At 37.4% G+C, this 14,051-nt stretch overlaps 1 protein-coding gene across 6 annotated transcripts in view; it reads right to left on the bottom strand.

The window, feature by feature from the left end:
• Cdk4 (Cyclin-dependent kinase 4) overlaps positions 1–10,600 on the bottom strand; it is a 260,158-nt gene extending 249,558 nt beyond the window's left edge. For 4 of the 6 annotated variants that reach the window (XM_083142442.1, XM_083142443.1, XM_083142445.1 and 1 more), the window contains exon 1: positions 10,120–10,600. The gene's annotated coding sequence lies outside the window, so the exon portion shown is untranslated. Of the gene's footprint in view, positions 1–8,873; positions 9,123–10,119 lie in introns of those variants that run through there. The other 2 variants (XM_083142444.1, XM_083142447.1) reach the window with 1 other exon arrangement.
• Positions 10,601–14,051: the final 3,451 nt, after the last annotated feature.

Raw genomic sequence — 14,051 nt, 5'->3', positions numbered from 1 at the left:
GTGTTTGTGTATGTTTTGATTCATTGATTTACTTTATTTTGTGCCACTTTTGGCTAATTTGCGAAGATGGGGATGAGCAATGACATGATGAAATTGATGAATGGACACTCACAAACATCCATGCCCAGACCAGGATTCGAACCCGGGTTCAACTGGTGTTGAATGTTTTTGTCAACATAGTGAGTATATGAAAAGAAAGATAAAGTTGCACATCACAATAAAATAAAACAAATAAAGGACACAAGAAAAACTAGAGAATCACAATTTCGAAAATACAGATTTAAAGGCACAAGGACTATAAGCGCATACCCCTGAATGAATGCGGGTGGATGTTGGGCATCTTTCGCCCCCTCCTTTTTTTATATCTCACATATACGTATGAAGGGATGGGTGGGCATGCACGTAGCCAGAGGAGGGCTAAGGGGGCTGAAGTCCCGCCCCCCGAAATCCTACAAATATCTAATTTAAATAGTGTATAGTGGTAATTATTTTTACTTCCTTAGGAGGATTAAACATTAGATCGAAAAACGTTTAGTGCATATTAGAGGAACCAGGTTATAGATTTATACTCATCCATTTAATCCACAGCTCTCAAAATGTATAGTTTTCTTTGTGAGAGTTCACACAATATAAACTTTATGAGTAAAATTTGGCCCTAACTTCTAAAGAGCAGCAAAGTCCATTTATATAATAATAATATTTGGATTAAAATTGGTTTATTTTTAATAACTTATAATAGTTGTGATTGTAAAATGACAATTATAACCGTGGTAATAATTGATATTATTTCTACTACAAATATATCTGGCGACGCCTGTGCTGATAAGTGATGAGCCACCCCCGAAATAAAATTCTAGCTACAGGTATTGTGGGTGGGTGTTATGTAGTCCCCTACTTCGAATAGAGTATTCGCCACTGTGTGCGTTACTGAATTGCAGCTAAGAAAAATCTCAACTGCACGGTTGCTCCACAGTGCAAAAATGCGGTCTATTTGACATGCACGTGCAATCTTGAAACGTTCAAGAGGTTGGCAATGGTTGGATAATTACCTAATTAGGTGCGTCATGAGATAAATTGTTTACTTTGACGTAAAGGCAAATCTTGCGACACAAGTCTTGCAACTTTACATCACTTGGTTCGGAACACGGCTGCGAAAATGAACTTTAATTCAGCCAGTCCTATGCAGGGCAAGTGAATAAATGCAATTTAGAGGTAGTGCTTTTAGAACAAGAGCATGTAACAATCATATGTGTAAATTTCTAAAAGCACTATGACATAAATTCAATATGTCTATTCCAATAGATAATATTCCACGAATTCACTGGATTTAAAAGATAAATTACAAAATCAGTTAATAGAAAAAATGAAAATTTTGCTCACCGTCTCAGTGTTTACTTGGCTACACTGGCGTACTCGGGGGGGGGGGGGGGTCAAATCGGAGGGTCAATATTTTATCGTTTCATATTGTGTCCCTGGCAATTGCAAGTGTGAAAAAACATGCTAAAATTAGAAATAAGTTTGTGACATTTTTGTTTATATGCGTCTTTGCAGTGCAAGGCGAATGTTCGTTTTACTTACCCAAAATAAATAGCTTTTTGGTGATTCCTAACACAATTATTTTAAAAATTATTCTTTAGTTTCCTGTTAGGTCCAAAATAATTCGAGGTCCATCCATACAAAAAAAATGGATTATAGCTATTAACCATGTGACTGAACATCAATGTTTCTGCAGCTTTCTAATTTGGACTTCAACAATAGGAAACGTGTCTATATTTAAATATAAGTAAAGCTACCCCCTGTGCATTGTATCGTAGAGGCTGTGAGGGTTACATCCACATATGCTCGATCTAGGTTATACTGGAGGTGATGTGATCAGCACCACGCTTCTGGATTCAGGGTAACCCCCATGTAACCATTGATAGGAGGCAGGGCGAACCCCAGAGTTCACTGTCGGATAATTCCCACCTGACAGACGTCCTCTATAGGAGCACGTGGTATATTTTGTTTGTGTAAAATTTGTTTACCAGCACATTTTCATGGAATAAGATTTGGACAATTTTAAGAGCAATTGTAGTAGCGAAAATTAGTATTTCTTGTGCGATTTTCCATGTTTCGGATGGAATTAATGATGATACTACTGCACTTCATTCGACATTGGGGCGTAATTAATTGATTGATTGATTGATTTTACTTAGCTTTTCTGCCACTTTTTGGCTAATCGCGAAGATGAGAATGAGTGATGGCGGCATGCTGTAATTGATGAAGGGACTGACAAAAAAAAAACACCTATGATCAAGAAAGGATTCGAACCCGGGACCCCTTAAGTCGTACCGCACTGTACTACCCACTACGCCACGGAGGTCGGCAATTGGGGGCTTAAAGGGTGACCTTTTCCAAGACATCTAAATATCAACCTCCCTTCCACGACTACATTTTGCATATAAACGAGGCCCTGGCGTCTGGACTCATAGCCAGTCTCTATGGGACTCGTATTGTGCAGTCCATATACCATGTTTGTGTTTAACCCTTCATATTCTAACCACTCATCTCCCACGTCACGATTAGCCAGAAGTGGCAGAAATTCGATAAATAAACTAAACCAATCAATCATTCCATTCAACATTAGACCATTAACATGATTATCTGAAATTACTAACAGTGTAAATTAGCATTAATTAAGTTTGAAAGGAAAGAACAACCGACATTACCGCATCTGCTGGTGGATATTGAAAGAACCACACAAAAACAGAACGCCTGAAGTATTTTAAAAGCTTACATTCCGAGAATATATTGAATATTGCAAAAATTTTACCTATCGCATACCTCCGTTTGTCATATGTTTCTTATTCCTTACTACAGCACTGGTGTTAGCAACTGTTTATTTCTGAAATTCCAAACTTGCAAATTCTTTCACATACACCTATATACTACAACAAAACACAGTATAAACTGTGAGAATCATTCCCGAAGAGCTTTGGAAGAAGCAAATGAGATCCCAGGGAAATGAGACATCTACTAACAATTATAAAATAGCAGTCAATCGGATGGAATTTTTGAGCTGGTGTGCAGGGAGGGAAAGTGCATTTTCAAAAGCCTCCCGACGTCTCTGGACGGGACGGAAAATAAAATAAATAACGGTACCTTCCATCCTTGCATGTGCGATTTGGACAGGCAAGATGCCGGAAAATGTGGAATACAAAGAAATGCAGTGTTTCAAACTGTAAGAAAACTTTACTGAATAACTATTTTGCAAAATTTGTCAAAGTAAAATTTCCAGTAAAATGCAGAAAATTTTAACGGGGCCACGTGGGCATTTCGGGGGACTAGGGCTCCCCACACCCTCTTTAACAACGTCCCTGGAAACTGAAATTACTGAGAAACCAAGGATGCCGCGAATCATTCATAACACCTGCGGATTTCCAAATCACCATACCACGAAGGCTACTTTTTCCTGCGTATGTACTCCTCGATATAAAAAATACAACAGTTCCTGGATTCTACTTCTCGCACACTTTCATATGAGACTGAATCCTCAGAAAAAGCTATTCACGAAAATTCATTTTCTTTCAAGACCCACAAAATGTCCTTGCACTAAGAGTACTGCATCGGGGGATCAGATGTGCCCTCGATGGGCCATCTACTTTATTGAAGTTTGAGAATACAAAGTGGGGTACATACATGCATTTAGAATAAACAACATGGGTCATATACAAAAGGCCTGGAATATGACACACTCTTCTCAATAAACAAAAATACACTGCTTGATTATCAAGGTAGATATGAGTAAATTTAGGATAACATAACAATAGTGACCCTAGGGCTGCTAAAAATTCATAATAAAAGATATGTTCTGCCGGTAGATTCAAACATGACAGAAAAACGTCTTCTTCTTCTGTGGTGGCAGCTGCTGCTCGTTTCAGTAGCATCAGTATAGATATATTGATTGATTGTTTATTTTACTTCGCGTTTTGTGCCTCTTGGCTAAGATGGGGATGAGTGATGAAATGATGAATGGACATTCAAAAACAACCAACCCCGAGCGGGATTCGACCTTTCAGTATAGGCTCTTCCGTAAAAAGATGGAAGGGGAAGACTGTTTGGTCTGAAGCTTGGAGAAAGCCCAGTCTAACGTAGCTTGGTCGTTGAGGTACAAGGCGAAGGCAACACAATACGTCAGGTTTAAAACTATACACGCCCAAGAAATGTAACCCATAAGGGCTTGTCTGACTCTTTTGAAGGTTAGGGCAAATCGAGGCACTGCTTTAAGAATATGAACGTATTTCGGAGGCACTGTATAACCATTCCTTGCTGAAGGTCCACTTGAAGGCCCAAATAAGTAATCACTTTCGTGGGAGTGGAGATACTTTTATCTTGGTTCACTTTAACACTCGAACTGATCAAAAACGTTTTTCTGCCTTGCAACCCACCCGTTATATTGCTCAGATCAATAAATTACTTTCTCAACTGCTTCCAAAATACATCTGGCATTGCACCTCTGTCTCTTTTGGCTAATCGCGACGATGAGGATGAAACTGATCACGGAACACTCACAAAGAAACACCCATACTCAGAACTTGGGTCCTTCGGTAGCGATATGTTGAAAGAGACTCTGAACACCTTCATCCAGCGAGCGATACTAATTACATACACCAAGAGATATCCACGGTGTTAAGACGGAAGGGAGAAGACAGAATGGAAGACCACGAAACCGTTGGCTTGATGAAGTGCAGAATGGTCTTAAAATCCTTGCAATCAGAAATTGGAGAAACGCTGCAAAGGACAGAAAAGAATGAAGATGCGTAATTGGCCAAGATTCACCCATAACTATGTAGTACTCGGATAAGTAAGTACGTAATTTCATCAATACGAGCACGAAATATATTGAACCTAAAAACCATGCATTTGTGGAGAGGGGGGGGGGGATCTCGTGCGATAAAATATCGTAATATAAACCTTCTGCTCAAAACCACCACCATTATCACTGCTTAGCGTTGCTCCTACTTTCAAAATAATTTGAATTAGTAAACTGGATGAACTTATCCACTTTAAACTAATGCGTAGGCCTTTATGTTAGAAAAACGAACAAACATTTACACACAAAAAAAGTTTAATAATATCTATCACCGCAAAGTTGCCTGCCACTCCCGTACGTTTAGCCTTGTACTAAAATTACACCATTATATATTTTTTTTAACACATTGAGATAATTTGGCCAATGAAAACTAAGAACGACAGTAACAATCTGAGTAAAACAGCTTAAATGGGTACTCAAAATTTGGAACAAGCAGAAACTCCATATATAACTACAATCTCTCATACATAAGTTAATAAAAGGTACCCGTATTTCTTACATAAATTGATAAAATTCCTGCAAAGAACACCTATCATTCGACAGTAAAATATTAGACTACTTAAATGTACATTAAAAATCTGACAATTAGATTCCTTATCATCATGCACAAGTTATGTGTATTTAGTCTTATAGGTTAATAATTAATAATTTCATTGATAAATTGCGGAAACTCGTGTAATAAAAAACTAAGAATGACAATTTCAGTACAAAAATTAACTTAAATATATGGATCAAAATGTGAAATTTTGGCAAATTATCGAACGCCAACTTGCGTATTTTGCTATGTACTTAACCTTCGCATAAGTATTTTTTAAAAATCAATCTAATCTTCCCATATAGTGAAATTGTTGGGTAGACGCGTCTGTCTTTTCTTTATGAACGATTCGCTACTCTGAGACCATCGCAAATAAAACCACGGCCCGGGGTACGGTGAGTCGACCACTGAACCTGCTTACCCACCTTGGCGCAACCAGCATAAAAAGTGGCACACTCATTGCCGTATAGGGAGCCTTGCACTGGGCATTTTTAGAGTATTCTAAACGTCTTTTGATGCAACAAACTCCAGTGGTTCTAGTAAAATCGTTCTTGAAAATACACCCGCATAGCAAAACAATTACCAGTATTTACCCCTACACTAAATTCGGTTCCAAAAAATTATGTTTACATAGCCAATATCTGCACGGGATTTTTAATACAACAGGCCTAAGGTTTCCTATACGAAGAAAGTTGTAAAACCTATGGTAATAGCACATTAACATAATGCCGTACATTTAGCCTTGCACTTGAAATTTGTAAATCTCTTTTATGCTCGGACCTAACTTTTTTTTGCAATCGAACGTAGAAGCATAGTTTGGCAAAAACAATTTGCAGTGTTATAAAATTTTCAAATCGTATGAAACAATTACCGTACATTATGCCTTGCACTAACACAGTCCCGGCATATTCAATCTACGGACTGGGTTAATATTTGGGCATATTGCTTATGTTAACATGCTCTCCAGAAAAAATGTATGACTCAGAAATTAGCCTCATTGTAGTCTCTAAAATTACCGGTAATACATTTTAGATTGATTGATTGATTAAGTAATACAATTTAGGGCAATTCAAGATATTCTTACCCCTAATTCAGACCAAAATCAACCATACACGTCACTTAAACTACAATCCAACTTGCTCATGTTTGTTGTTATTAATTGTCACATTTATACTAATTGTAGTCGAAGATACGTTATATTGACGCGAATTAGTACTGTCAAAGCGGGAAGCGAACCCTGGACGCCCATTAAAAAGGAGTTAAACATTACTGTTGTACCATAAAGATCTAAGCTAATTTCCATCACGCATTTTCGAAGGCTCAAATAAATTAATATGCGGAATAATGTCAACGTTAATTATAATTGATTACCGAACAATTAGCCTTGTACTTTTTTGATAATTTAAGAAATAACATAGTTAAATAGGCTTATCAGTGCAGTAAGGGATACAAAATACAAGCAACACTACGAATTAAGTCCATGAACTATCAAATGCATTATTCTACAACGTTTTTTGCCTTAAATAATTGTAGAAATATTGTGCGAGCGATCAAAATGTACAAGTTGCAAAGGAGAACAAATTTTACCATGGCACTCAAAATCAATTACTGTTCGAATAATTGGAACTAATAACACTGGTGTTTTAAGAATTACAATACCCGTACAACTGATTTGAAAATGCCGAATAATGAGCCTTGCACTTGCAGATAAATGCATATTGTAAGAAAAATATTGGACGTTAAGAATAAAATCATTATAGGGCAATATCTACGACCTGCCTGCACGAAAACGCTGACATTAAAGAAATTCCCATTGCTATTATTTCAATGCACAAAATTTATTGCATAACTAAAAACATAATCTCGGTGTTATGTAGAATATTTAGTTTTAAGAAACGGACAAGATATAAGAGAGGAAAAATGCATAATAAATCATTTGTCACGGGCACGTTGCATAGGGTGCATTATTAAATATAATATATTCGTTATAACAATAACACAACTACTCTTGTATATAATAAGCAAGAACACGTGTTTTGTGAAATCTAAACATGTGGAGAAATTCATGCATGGAAGTACTTAGATGACATACGTACACAAATTCTATGTAAAGTAAGTACAATAGCAATTTCATGATTCTGCCATTAAAAGCTACCGATCTGCCAATTTGGCGTTAAAATAACACTTTAGCAATTACGTCACTCTATAAAAAAAATACTCCTCTCAGTGGAAAATTACAACACACGAGATCGCCAACTTTATTTGGAAATACAAATGCTTCTGGAATGAAACAATACGAAACAAACATAACGTTTTTCTGCACATTGTTGATGGTATGTTGCTAAATACGAAGAGATTTGACCACTGTTAAAGAACGGTACAAGAACGATTTTAATAAAATTCGTATCTTCCTGCACCGACTCGCATTCACTGACGACATATCACATGCGACTTCAGTACACGGGGGCCCCAGTAAGGGTTCTGTGGTTCGACTTATATCACGAACACAAAAGCGAAAAGCGATTTATTTTTATCTGCGAGTTTTCTCTAGCAACAATGAACATGAAACAAACACAAACTAGAAACGTACGAAAATAGAAAATTGTTTATAAACAATGTGTGTATTTTGTAATAGATAAAAACACGAACGAAATCCTCGAGTCCAAAAACTATTTTCACTATATATTAAAAAGTGTGTTAATTATATATTGACATAACTTTAAAATATAACCAATGTGATTTCAAAATCTTTAGAATCGTAACATTAAGAAACCAAGTAATAAGAACTAAATCACTACAATTCATATAAAATTTAAAAACTACGGGCATAAATATGAAATATAAAACTCCGCTGAAATTTATGTTTACTTCTTGATAGGCCATTTAGGCATTTCTAAACAAAATTAAACATTTGTACACAAAATTAATGTATTAACATCAGCTATATTCTGCAACATTTCCGAAACAAATACATAACTTTTAATTACAAGTTTATCACGTTACGAAATTAAATTACTGCACTAGTGACACAAATAGTGATTTCCTCAAAAACCTGATTATGTTACATCATAATCGTGCAGTCTGCAATTTTTAGAACGGATGTACCATCTAGTTTTTATTTATTCTTCCCTCTCTACCTTATCCTAACATGTTTTTACGTCAGTACTTCACTTATAAGACTTAACCTGCCTTGCACTTAAAATTACGATATTAATTTTTATTCTGTGCAACTGAAGCATAAATAACACATGATGTAGTACTGATCGTTTAATTAATAGCCTGTATTTACTTATCTGGTTGTGCAATTAAATGGACAAGTTTTCTTGAAAGCATGTTAGCAATATAAAATCGATAAGAATTCAGTGCAACTACATGTCAATCAGGCTTTGGCATAATCCTTATTAAAATATCACCTAACAGCGTTGCATTCCTCAGGGAATTTTACAGCAAGAAAACTTTAAGAAAAAGAGTACAATAATGTCTTACCGAAGCTACTGCTCAACGTCCTAGAAATCGTCTTCCAACTGCATAGCAACAGAAGGTGGACAGGATTCGTCTACCCTCCCAGAAATCCCTTCTAAAAATTTTGCAACGTCATTTCCTAGTTGCACTCTTCGATTCACTTAGTGCTAAAACCTAAGTACAAACCAGAAAGAATCGGAAATGTTGCAATGTGGTCTTGATCGTAGATTTCTTAAAATATCCCTACAAAAACTGTTTCGTGAATGTTCTCTCTCGCACCTTGCGTCACAACATGACAGCTATCAGCTGATTTCAGTCTCGAACTGAAGCACGGTTTGCTTTGCTACAAGACTGTTGGCCAAGACACATACAATTTTACTGTTACGTTTTACGTACTGCTTCTGGCAAAATTAGCTTGAAAGTCGATAAAAATTGTTTATTTATTGCTACTAATATATATTTTTAAATAGACGTCGTGTGAATCTTACTTTCGCCATTTAAATGTACAACTTTCGTGTTTTTATAAAGGTTGTATGAACAAAGGTTTGACGTGACGAGCGTAGCTACACCGGGGGTAGCTTTCCCCGATCTTCAACATTCCACCCCCCTCCAGACATACCTCCCCTCAATTCCACTCCCCCTAGACTGCGGCATCCGAACAGACTGTCTCGTTTTCCTTTGTATCAGGCTGACTGGCATGGCTGTGGGGCTCTGAAAGGGCAAGCGAACTGCACCGAATATTTTTTGGGTTAATGTTGATAAGTACAAGACTTTCACAGAAGTTTTATAGTTTTCACATACCTCTCATACTGGGCGATTCATACATTCTAAAGTACGTAACTACAGAGCCTTGTCCTAGCTAGCCCAAATACGTATCACGTAAAGCAAATAACAGATATCAGATTCACGTACTAACAATGATTTTTTACTTCTCAGTATTACAACAGAATTAAACAAAAATGCACCTAGCAAGCCTCCTATTTCGGCGTACGTTGCACTTTCCTTTGTTCGTGTGTCCTGACTGACCCGGATACAGTAACGAATGCATCGCTACGCGGTATCATAATGTAGCCCAGATACACACAAGATTCTTTAATAAAAGCTTTAGATTTACTAAAACAGCGAGAATTACACGATAAACAATGAATTTCAACTAAGTACCTTGATATCCTTCACAAACATTGCTAGGGTAATGGGTGTAAAACTCGATGAAATACGCACAGAAAAAATATAACTTTGATGTAAATAAAAGATAAATATAAATACTTACCTCTTGCAGGCCCCTTTCCAAAAAACACTCACTCAGTGTTCTATTGCTTCACTCTTGATGTCCAGCTTGACTCGCCGGTGTGCAATGTGACCGGCAGACGACAGAATGAATGAAATTCCCAAGATTCCTTTCGATCGTCTGTGCTAGTCTGCCAGCGAGAAATGTAGTGCAGCGTTACAGCGGCACGTCGTGCAAAAAAAACACCACAAAATTCACGGGAAAGGGAATGGAATTGCACCAATGTAAACGAAATACTAATTTATATCCAGTAGATTGAATGATTTGTCACTTTTATTTCCTTTTTTCACGAGGAGAAAAGAATCAGGAAATTCTAAACATCGATGACGGTTTGACGTAAGAAGTTCACACTTATAAAAACACTATATTTTCAATTTCACATGGCTAAAAATACGCACGTCGATCGGCACACCCAATTTCACGACAAACAAATATAATCACGAACTTCGACCACGTGCTCTTGGCTTACTGAAAGAATGAAGTGGAAGAGCGGCCGACCTATTCAGTGTTGCAAAGGGAAAACGCAAAACCTGGTCATTGCGCTCGGAGCGAAAAATGCAGTAGAAATTAGCTAAAATTAATCATATTCTCATCGTTGCTGGTAACTGTGAAATCTATAAAGGTAACGCAAATACAAATATAATTACGTTCTTAATCTCGGAAAAGGGGCAGTACAAACATTTAGTGAAATATCTGATGAGACTGCTACACTGTCGACTGTTCTTGAAGAATGTAGTGCTGCCATCTAGCGGCCAGACGGAGGATTACTTGCAGCTCGGACAAGAGAAATGACAAACCAGTGCGTTTGGTCTGCCTTCAGTGTTGCCACATGAAGGGAAATTTCCCTTTCTGGAGGGAAATTAAGACCGAATTTTAAGGGAAATAGGGAAATTCGAGGAAAAATTTCAGAAAAATTTGAAGATATCAGATTCAATATCAGAACAGATTATAAGTTTTGGACATTACATTAGGTTTCAGTTTCATATCCATAATTGTCTGCTGCTACGTCTTATTTCCATTCGTTTTGCAATGAGCCTATATGCAGGGCTGTGGTCGAGGGAATATTTATTTATTTAGTGAGAAAGTTCCGATACACCACAGATGGCCATTTTACCCCGAAATTGTCAACAACGAAAAGAAGGTATGAATCAAACAAAATATTTTTTAAAAAACATGCACTAATAAAAGGCATGAAAGGTCTAAAAAGTTGTTGCTGTTTAGGCGAGATATTATTTAATTACAATGAAAAGTAGACTTTTAAATGAAGATCCTCGACTAAACAACTTTATGCAACCCGACTTCAAAAGGACACCAAGGACATTCAAAGCAGGTTTTATATGATCACTTTGCCTATGCATTATTTAATTTTCTTTCTCAAATTCAATAGTCTGAACCCGTTTGCTCGACACCTGACTGTTATTATTAACAAACTCTTTAATCAAAAGGAATTATTATTCTCTAATCTGTGACTTAATTTCACAAACAGTATGAGCACAACATCAAAGAATGATTTTCCGATAAATTACAATCTAAAACATAATTAAGATTTCATGTTGTGATATAACCAGCATAAGCACGTATCGTTCCACGATCATCTTCCTGCGGGTTACTTGAAACAACAAATAAGCTTCTTCTTACCTCCAGAAGAATTAATCTATCCTGAGACTCCAGAAGATACCTGACATTCCTAGAGCAGCGTCCTTAGAAGTGATCTACAATACTCACGCGTCACCAGGAGAGTTGAACACAACTTTCAACTGCACTGCCTTCGTACAATGGAAAATCCAAATAAATCCCGCGCGTCTGCATACATATTTGTTACGCGGTGCAAAGTACACAAAATACTTGGAATGGGGTTATGTCACTAATCAACTGTAGTCATAGGCGCCGACTCCATGGGGCTTGGGGGAGCTCGAGGCCCCCCCCCCCCCAATGTTAACAATGTGGGGGCAGAGCCCCCAAATAATTTTGCTTAAGAGGATCTAATGTATTACTTAGCTTCTTTTTTAAAGTTTACTTTGAATTTTGTGCCACATGAACTTAACTTTAAATACACATTTGAAATGTTCTAGACCATCAACTTTTGGGGGGCTATGACCAGAGACAGCAAAACACTTGACTTATTACTATATACTAAGTATATAATTATGAGTATTGTTAACATTTTTACTAAAAAGAGTTTCAAAAGACGATGTGCATGAACTAGGGGAGTGGATGGGACGTTTGGGCTACAGATGGCTCTCACATGACATTCAGAACGAGATCATTGATATATTAGGGAGATCTGTTTTGCGCTCCGTGGTAGCAGATATTAAAAGTCGGGAACATTTTGCTATTATATTTGACGAAACTTGTGACATATCCATCCGTGAACAATTGACATTCTGCATTCTAACTTTGAATGAAAATGTTGATATTTTTGAGGAATTCATGGGCTTTTACGAGATTCCGAACACTGAGGCCAAAACTCTTTTTTTGACGTTGTAAAAGACATTCTGGTGCGTCTGGACTTGACCATACAGAATCTGAGGGGACAGTGTTACGATGGTGCCTCTTGTATGAGGGGAAGATTTAAAGGGCTGCAAAAGTTAGCTACAGATCTGCAGCCGCAGGCTATTTATGTACACTGTGCAGCTCATAGCTTGAACTTGGAAGTTGAGGACAGCTTGCGTCACCTGCCCTGTATCAGATACATAATTAATTTAGCCAACGACTTGTTAAAGACTGTTAGGGAATCCCATAAAAGAATGCAGATATTTAGGAAAATTATTGATGTGAACGAGAAGACTGGCCATACTGGACTGCGACTACTTTGCCCTCGTCGGTGGGCGTTGAGAGCCTCCAGTATCCAACAGATCTTAAGAACTCTGAAAACCTTCTCAATTTTTATGAGAAATTTCTGAAGAATATTCTACTGACGCAGCATCAAAATGTGCTGGATACCTGGAGACAATGCTTCACTTCAAGGCATTTTTCTTTCTCTTCCTCTACTGCAATGTGATGGGTTCAATAGAAGGGGTAAACTGTGAGATTCAGTCTCCACGCATTGGTGCTATAGAATCAAAACTAAAATACTTGACTGACATCTTTCAAGAAAAGCGAATGGGTTTTGAGCAATTCTGGCAGAAATGCACAGAGGGCAAACCCAGGCTCGTTGATGAGCCAGTATTGGCCCGGCAACGTCATGCCATTAAGAGACTTGTCAATCCTCATGCTTGCCAAACCTCACAAGTTCTACACTCCAAAAGAGTATTATAAATCAATATACACTGACGTGTGTGACACAGTAAAATCATGTGTTAAACAAAGACATGAATCTACAGGACTACTAAAACTAACAGCTCTAGAGAAAGAATGCATCTCAGCTGTGAACAGTTGCACAACAAACTTTGAGCAAACGCGAGAATTCTTTCACCAAGATTTGGATGCCGATAGGCTCTCCTTACACCTGTCCATGCTTGGTTATATCGCCAAACAGAAGAAAGTGGTTCTAACTACCATGCGTGACATAAGGAAGTTTCTTTTGGAAGACAGTACCCTCCAGGAGCTTCTGCCTGAAGTTGCCAAATTCATGATGCTCCTCCGCACTGTGCCAGTGACCACAGCCACAGCCGAAAGGTCATTCAGTGTTCTTCGCCGACTGAAGATATATTTGAGATCTACAATGGGGCAGAAGAGACTAAGCAGCTTAGCGGTACTCCACATACATCAAACTGTGCTTGATAATTTGGACCTGAGACCGCTCGTTAATGAGTTCATAAGGAATAACCCAGTGCGTAGACCAACTTTTGCTTTATTTTGAAATCATGTTCATATGTTTTTGTTGTGTATGTCACATTATATCTTAGTGTACATGCTAGGTATTTTTTTATTATTGCAAAATTAAATTAATAAAGTAAAATAGTGTAGCAAGA

This window comes from Lepisma saccharinum, chromosome 21 (assembly GCF_977018435.1).
Source record: "Lepisma saccharinum chromosome 21, izLepSacc3.1, whole genome shotgun sequence".
NCBI lineage: Eukaryota > Metazoa > Arthropoda > Insecta > Zygentoma > Lepismatidae > Lepisma > Lepisma saccharinum.
Note: the sequence above shows the minus strand (reverse complement) of the source record. Positions and strands in the feature narration are given on the sequence as shown.